Raw genomic sequence first — 8,939 nt, 5'->3', positions numbered from 1 at the left:
CCACATGTTATTAGACCTTAACGTAAATCTGGAGTTTATTTTATTTTTAAAGCGCCTGTCTAAGAGCTGAAACATCCGGATCGTCTGCACAAGGAGAAACTGCTACTGTAGTGAGTAAATTCCTTATTTTATAAGTAACTATTTTCATATTGTCACAAAAAAGACTAGAAAATACATTAAGAACATGTTTTCCTTTTATTCTGTAATAAACTGTCTTAAAACATTACCTCTAATTTTAGATTTTACATCCATTCTTCTAGTGGTGGTTTTTATGACATCCAGTACTACTAGTAACATTACAATCACTAGATGACACAATACTTACTTTTCCTGAATACTTAAATAGTGAGTTTATTAACATAATTGATAGTTAGAAAGGTCCCTCCCGTTTCCTAACCAGCTACACATCATTTCCTGTCAATATCATATGTAACTGGAGGAAGTTTCTGATTAATTCTGGTTCAATAAACAGATTGTTTCAGCTCCAATAAAGGAGTTGTGACAGAAATCCAAAAATATCTTTATTGCATGTGATTTACAGAATGACCACAAGATGGCAGTGTTTCCATCAGGCCCAACTGCACCATTCTGCCAACTGACCCTGTTTCATCAGGCTGCCCTGAACATCCACAGCCAGGATCGTATAGACAGCCAGGACAGTGTGGACAGTCAGAAAACCTGACACCTGCTGATGTTTGTTTTATCTGCAGACATCAAGGACATTGAGCCGGAGACGATTCAAACCACAACCAGGAGGCCGAAGATTGCACAGGAGTCGAGGAGGAAGATTTGATGGCAACCAGGGAAGCTTCCCCAGGGGGTCAAGGCTTTCCTTTCATAGGTGGATTTACAGGACATCATGGAGGGTGTTCCTCCTGACTATACCAGGTTCTGTTGCAATGCAAATTTGACTGACTTTTAATTCTGATGTCGTCCATTGTTTGTCTGTTTCATGTTGGAGTGAATGATTGTTTACGTGTAATGTTTGTCTACGTGTTCTGTGTTTTCATGCGCATGCGAAGAAGATAAAAACACAATCTTATTTGCAGGATTTCCCAAACATCGGAATGGGACCACTGATGACACCTGGAATTATTTGCAACAACATGTAATGACAACATGATTAACTTCTGTATTTCTCTTACAGATCAATTAAAGACTGCAGGCCCAAGGAGGACGACCCGTGCCAGCGGGCAAACAATTACATAACCTACAGCCTGGGGATTTTGTGTTTCTTGAAAATTTCAGGAAGAAGAACTGATGAATGCAGTGAAGGTTGTGGATTTTCTTAAATCATCTGGGTCCTCACCAGCCATTGGCGAGAAGTTCACTGGAAATCGAATCGCCCAGAATCCCACCAAGGGGATTCCAACAACGTATCCCTGAAAAAATAGGGATACCACCGACGGCCCACTCAGTAGGTGGTCTACCTAGCTGAGGCAGCATGGAGAACATGGTCAGGATGGGACATCGCCGCAGAACAACACCTACATGGATTAAGGATGCCGTACTTCATAACCCATAACTCTCCTGATGTTTAGATTGAGAATGTTTGTTTTATTTCCAATAGACTCATTTCCTAATAATAATCCAGCAGATGAAGGTTGGAGCCAGTCTGCAGTGACTCTTCCTTCTGCTTTGACTGCTGCAGGTTTCTTGATGTCATATTTTCAGTTATTCTGGGATTTATCTGCAGAAGACGTCCACAACGGTGAGAAACTAATTCAATATTCATAATTTCTTTTACCTCAATTCAAGCTTAATAATTGAAGCTGCAGATTTCTAATTTTACTTATGATTTTTATCTGCATCTTCAATATGATGGTTTTATTTTAAATCTAAACTTTTGTTTCTATGAAAATATTTTCTTAAACTTTACCTCCAGATGTTATTAATCTTTCATGTAAATCTGGAGTTTATTTCATTTTTAAAGCGCCTGTCTAAGAGCTGAAACATCTGGATCGTCTGCACAAGGAGAAACTCCCACTGTAGTGAGTAAATATCCTTATTTCATAAGTAACTATTTTCAGATTTTCACAAAAAAGACAAAAATACATTAAGAACAGGTTTTCCTTTTATTCTCTAAAAAAAATGTCTGAAGACTTTACGTCTAATTTTAGATTTTACATCCATTCATCTAATGGTGGTTTTTATAATGACATCCAGTACTACTAGTAACATTACAATCACTTGATGGCACAATACTTACTTTTCCTGAATACTTAAATAGTGAGTGTATTAACATAATCGATAGTCAGACACGTCTCTGCTGTTTCCTAACCAGCTGCACATCATTTCCTGTCAATATAATATGTAACTGGAGGAAGTTTCTGATTAATTCTGGTTCAATAAACAGATTGTTTCAGCTCCAATAAAGGAGCAGTGACAGAAATCCAAAAATATCTATATTGCATGTGCTTTACAGAATGACCATAAGATGTCACTGTTTCCATCAGACCCAACTGCACAATTCTTCCAACTGACGCTGCTTCATCAGGCTGAACATCCACAGCCAGGATAGTATGGACAGTATGGACAGTATGGACAGCACGAAAGCCTCAAACTGGCTGACGTTTCTTTTATCTGCAGATAACAAGGACAGTGAGCCAGAGACTGCTTCCAGAGACGATTCAAACCACAACCAAGTGGCCGAAGATTGCACAGGGGCCAAGGAGGAAGATTTGATGGCAAACAGAGAAGCTTCCCCAGGGGGTTAAGGCTTTCCTTTCTGAGGTGGATTCACAGGACATCGTGGAGGGTGTTCCACCTGACTATACCAGGTTCTGTTGTAATGCAAATTTGACTGACTTAGAATTTGTATGACGTCCAATGTTTGTGTCTGTTTCATGTTGGAGTGAATGATTGTTTACGTGTTATGTTTGTCTCAGTGTTCTGTGTTTTCATGCGCATGCGAAGAAGATAAAAACACAATCTTATTTGCAGGATTTCCCAAACATTGGAATGGGACCACCGATGAAACCTGGAATTAGTTTAACAACCTGTAATGACAACATGATTAACTTCTGTATTTCTCTTGCAGATCAATTAAAGGCGGCAGGCCCAAGGAGGACGACCCGTGCCAGCGGGCAAACAATTACATAACCTACAGCCTGGAGATTTTGTGTTTCTTAAAAATTTCAGGAAGAAGAACTGATGACTGCAGTGAAGGTTGTGAATTTTCTGAAATCCACCAGGGTTCTCTCCAGCCATTGGCGAGAAGTTCACTGGAAATCGATTCGCCCAGAATCCCACCAAGGGGTTTCCAACAAAGTATCCCTTAAAAAATAGGGATACCACCGACGGCCCACTCAGTAGGTGGTCTACCTAGCTGAGGCAGCATGGAGAACATGGTCAGGATGGGACATCGCCGCAGAACAACACCTACATGGATTAAGGATGCCATAGTTCATAACCCATAACTCTCCTGATGTTGAGATTGAGGATGTTTTTTATTTCCAATCGACTCATTTCCTAATAATAATCCAGCAGATGAAGTTTGGAGCCAGTCTGCAGTGACTCTTCCTTCTACTTTGACTGCTGCAGGTTTCTTGGTTGTCATAGCTTCAGTTATTCTGGGATTTATCTGCAGAAGACGTCCACAACGGTGAGAAACTAATTCAATATTCATAATTTCTTTTACCTAAATTCAAGCTTTGTAACTGAAGCTACTGATTTTAAATTTCACGTACAGTCTTTATCTGCATCTTCAATATGATTGTTTTATTTTAAATCTAAACTTTTGTTTCTTTGAACATATTTTCTTAAACTTTACCTCCACATGTTATTCTTTCATGTAAATCTGGAGTTTATTTCAGTTTTAAAGTGCCTGTCTAAGACTGAAACATCTGGATCGTCTGCACAAGGAGAAACTGCCACTGTAGTCGGTAATATCCTTATTTTATAAGTAACTATTTTCAGATTGTCACAAAAAAGACAAGAAAATATATTAAGAACATGTTTTCCTTTTATTGTGTAAAAAACTGTCTTAAAACTTTACCTATAATTTTAAATTTTACATCCATTCTTCTAGTGGTTTTCTAGTGGTTTTTATAATGACATCCAGTACTACTAGTAACATTACAATCCCTTGATGGCACAAAACTTACTTTTCCTGAATACTTCAATAGTGAGTGTATTAACAGAAACGATCGTCAGAAACGTCCCTCCCGTTTCCTAACCAGCTGCAAATCATTTCCTGTCAATATCATATGGAACTGGAGGAAGTTTCTGATGAATTCTGGTTCAATAAACAGATTGTTTCAGCTCCAACAAAGGAGCAGTGATTTTAAATTTCACGTACAGTCACGTACAGAAATCCAAAAATATCTATATTGCATGTACTTTACAGAATGACCACAAGATGGCACTTTTTCCATCAGGCACACTGCACAATTCTGCCAACTGACCCTGCTTCATCATGCTGCCCTGAACATCCACAGCCACTACAGTATGGACAGCCAGAAAGCCTCACACTTGATGACGTTTGTTTTATCTGCAGACCTCAAGGACATTGAGCCAGAGACTGCTTCCAGAGATGATTCAAACCACAACCAGGAGGCTGAAGGTTGCACAGGAGTCGAGGAGGAAGATTTGATGGCAACCAGAGAAGCTTCCCCAGTGGGTCTTGGCTTTCCTTTCAGAGGTGGATTTACAGGACATCGTGGAGGGTGTTCCACCTGACTATTCCAGGTTCTGTTGTAATGCAAATTTCACTGACTTTTAATTCTGATGGCGTCCATTTGTTTGTCTGTTTCATGTTGGAGTGAATGATTGTTTACGTGTCATGTTTGTCTACATGTTCTGTGTTTTCATGCGCATGTGAAGAAGATAAAACCACAATCTTATTTGCAGGATTTCCCAAACATCGGCTTGGGACCACCTATGAAACCTGGTATTATTTCAACAACATGTAATGACAACATGATTAACTTCTGTATTTCTCTTACAGATCAATTAAAGACGGCAGTTCCAAGGAGGACGACCCGTGCCAGCGGGCAAACAATTATATAACCTACAGCCTGGAGATTTTGTGTTTCTTAAAAATTTCAGGAAGAAGAATTGATGACCGCAGTTAAGGTTGTGGATTTTCTTATGTCCACCTGGGTCCTCGACAGCCACTGGTGAGAAGTTCACTGGAAATCGAATCGCCCAGAATCCCACTAAGGGGATTCCAACAAAGTATCCCTGAATAAATAGGGATACCACCGACAGCCCACTCAGTAGGTGGTCTACCTAGCTGAGGCAGCATGGAGAACATGGTCGGATGGGACATCGCTGCAGAACAACACCCACGTAGATTAAGGATGCCGTACTTCATAACCCATAACTCTCCTGATATTGAGAATGAGTTTTCGTCTTTGTATCCTTTAGAAGTGTAACATTTTTCCATTTTCTGTTTTTTTGCTTTGCTTAACATCATCAGAAGACAAAACTCTTGCTCAACCCCCTGTGGTCTTTTTATTTCTGGACCATTGCTAAATGACCAATGTAGACTGATGTGTTGTGTTTCTCAACTATCTTCTAGCACTTTTTACTTCATTTGATCATTTCTAGATTTTATTTACTTAGTTATTTGTTTGCTACCCACTAGAAAAAAGGGTTAAGTTGTGAAGTAGATTTTTCTTCAAAGAGAAATGTTTTAGTTGCATCATACAGTGTAACATAGTCTAGATGTTGTTTGTGCAGCTGCAGAGAGGGTGTACATACTAATTGAAGAAGATGTCTCTAGGATCTTGCTGTTTTCCTGTGTTCTTCCCTTCATGGATGGTGTTTAGTTTTCACATCCTGTAGACATGATAGTGAAAGAGCGTACAAGATTCAACTATTCCATCTGTTTTCCTTTGTTTCTTTTGTTTGTTCTTAGAAGATTGAGTCTCCGCCTCTGTCATCAGAGAGGTGAATAAAGCAACGATGCAACTCTGAGTTTGTTAGAGCAGAATGATTTTTGCCTGATGCAGTGTATTTTTGATTTCTGTCTGCAGATGTATTAAAGATCATTTTTGTTCCCTGACGTTTTTCTCTGGACCTCAGTCTCTGAATTGTGCGACTTCACAGTATTTTTTCCATCTCAGTATCACAGTTAATGGTGAGACACTTTTATATCGCTTGAATCAAACTTATATGGTCTGTATATTCTCTAACAATGTTTGTTTTATTTCCAATGGACTCATTTCCTAATAATAATCCGTCAGATGAAGTTTGTGATAGTCAGAAACGTCCCTGCTGTTTCCTAACCAGCTGCACATCATTTCCTGTCCACATCGTATGTAACTGGAGGAAGTTTCTGATTAATTCTGGTTCAATAAACAGATTGTTTCAGCTCCAATAAAGGAGCAGTGACAGAAATCCAAAAATATCTATATTGCATGTGCTTTACAGGATGACCACAAGATGGCACCGTTTCCATCAGGCCCAACTGCACCATTCTGCCAACTGACCCTGCTTCATCAGGCTGCCCTGAATATTCACAGTCAGGACAGCATGGACAGCTTGAACAGGATGGACAACCAGGACAGTATTGACAGCCAGAAAGCCACACACTTGCTTATGTTTGTTTTATCTGCAGACAACAAGGACATTGAGCCAGAGACTGCTTCCAGAGACGATTCAAACCACAACCAGGTGGCCAAAGGTTGCACAAGGGCCGAGGAGGAAGATTTGATGGCAACTAGGGAAGCTTCCCTAGGGGGTCAAGGCTTTCGTTTCAGAGGTGGATTTACAGGAAATCGTGGAGGGTGTTCCACCTGACTATACCAGGTTCTGTTGTAATGCAAATTTGACTGACTTTTAATTCTGATGTCGTCCATTGTTTGTCTGTTTTCATGTTGGAGTGAATGATTGTTACATGTAATGTTTGTCTCAGTGTTCTGTGTTTTCATGCGCATGCGAAGAAGATAAAAGCACAATCTTATATGCAGGATTTTCCAAACATCGGATTGGGACCACCGATGAAACCTGGTATTATTTCAACAACATGTAATGACAACATGATTAACTTCTGTATTTCTCTTACAGATCAATTAAAGACGGCAGGCCCAAGGAGGACAACCATGCCAGCGGGCAAACAATTATATAACCTACAGCCTGGAGATTTTGTGTTTCTTAAAAATTTCAGGAAGAAGAACTGATGACCCCAGTGAAGGTTGTGGATTTTCTTCAATCCACCTGGATCCTCGCCAGCCATTGGCGAGAAGTTCACTGGGAAATCGAATCGCCCAGAATCCCACCACGGGGATTCCAACAAAGTATCCCTGAAAAAATAGGGATACCCACCAACGGCCCACTCAGTAGGTGGTCTACCTAGCTGAGGCAGCATGGAGAACATGGTCGGGATGGTACATCGCCGCAGAAAAACACCCACATGGATTAAGGATGCCGTACTTCATAACCATAACTCTCCTCGTGTTGAGATTGAGAATGTTTTTTTTATTTCCAATAGACTCATTTCCTAATAATACTCCAGCAGATGAAGTTTGAGCCAGTCTGCAGTGACTCTTCCTTCTGCTTTGACTGCTGCAGGTTCCTTTGTTGTCATATTTCAGATATTCTGGGATTTATCTGCAGAAGATGTCCACAACGGTGAGAAACTAAGTCAATATTCATAATTTGTTTTACCTCAATTCAAGCTTTATAACTGAAGCTGCAGATTTCAAAGTTCACTTACGATCTTTATCTGCATCTTCAATATGATTGTTTTATTTTAAATCTAAACTTTGTTTCTATGAAAATATTTTCTTAAACTTTACCTCCACATGTTATTAAACTTTCACGTAAATCTGGAGTTTATTTTATTTTTAAAGTGCCTGTCTAAAAGCTGAAACATCCAGATCGTCTGCACAAGGAGAAACTGCCACTGTAGTGAGTAAATATTCTTATTTAATAAGTAACTATTTTCAGATTTCCTCCCCCCCAAAAAACAAGAAAATACATTAAGAACATGTTTTCCTTTTATTGTGTAAAAGCTGTCACAAAACTTTTTCTCTAATTTTAGATTTTACATCAATTCTTCTAGTGGTGGTTTTTATAATGACACCAGTACTACAAGTAACATTACAATCACTAGATGGACTAGCAGGACGCTATGGATAGTATGGACAGTCAGAAAGCGCGACACTGGCTGATGTTTGTTTTATCTGCAGACAACAAGGACATTGAGCCAGAGACTGCTTCCAGAGACGATTCAAACCACAACCAGGTGGGTGAAGGTTGCACAGGGGCTGAGGAGGAAGATTTGATGGCAACCAGGGAAGCTTCCCCAGGGGGTCAATGTTTTCCTTTCTGAGGTGGATTTACAGGACATCATGGAGGGTGTTCCACCAGGTTCTGTTGTAATGCAAATTTGACTCTGAATTCTGATGGCGTCCGTTTGTTTGTCTGTTCATGTTGGAGTGTGAATGATTGTTTATGTGTCATTTTGTCTCAGTGTTCTGTGTTTTCATGCGCATGCGAAGAAGATAAATCACAATCTTATTTGCAGGATTTCCCAAACATCGGAAAGGGATGTTTCCAGGTTTCATTAACCTGAAATTATTTCAACATGTAATGACAACATGATTAACTTCTGTATTTCTCTTGTAGATCAATTAAAGACTGCAGGCCCAAGGAGAACGACCCGTGCCAGCGGGCAAACAATTACATAACCTACAGCCTGGAGATTTTGTGTTTCTTAAAATTTTCAGAAAGAAGAACTGATGACCGCAGTGAAGGTTGTTGATTTTCTTAAATCCACCTGGGTCCTCACCAGCCACTGGCGAGAAGTTCACTGGGAAATCGAATCGCCCAGAATCCCACCAAGGGGATTCCAACAAAGTATCTCTGAAAAAATAGGGATACCACCGACGGGCCCACTCAGTAGGTGGTCTACCTAGCTGAGGCAGCATGGAGAACATGGTCGGGATGGGACATCGCCGCAGAACAACACCACCTGGATTAAGGATGCC

The 8,939-nt window shown here is 40.0% G+C and overlaps 1 long non-coding RNA gene across 1 annotated transcript; it reads left to right on the top strand.

The window, feature by feature from the left end:
* Positions 1 to 3,302: 3,302 nt before the first annotated feature.
* On the top strand, positions 3,303 to 8,369 carry LOC129355466 (uncharacterized). The gene is made up of 3 exons (XR_008605276.1): positions 3,303 to 3,604; positions 7,800 to 7,857; positions 8,139 to 8,369. It is a non-coding gene; the product is annotated as an uncharacterized LOC129355466 (long non-coding RNA).
* Positions 8,370 to 8,939: the final 570 nt, after the last annotated feature.

The sequence above is a fragment of the Poeciliopsis prolifica genome, unplaced genomic scaffold (genome assembly GCF_027474105.1).
Source record: "Poeciliopsis prolifica strain line A6 unplaced genomic scaffold, Auburn_PproV2 SCAFFOLD135, whole genome shotgun sequence".
NCBI lineage: Eukaryota > Metazoa > Chordata > Actinopteri > Cyprinodontiformes > Poeciliidae > Poeciliopsis > Poeciliopsis prolifica.
Note: the sequence above shows the minus strand (reverse complement) of the source record. Positions and strands in the feature narration are given on the sequence as shown.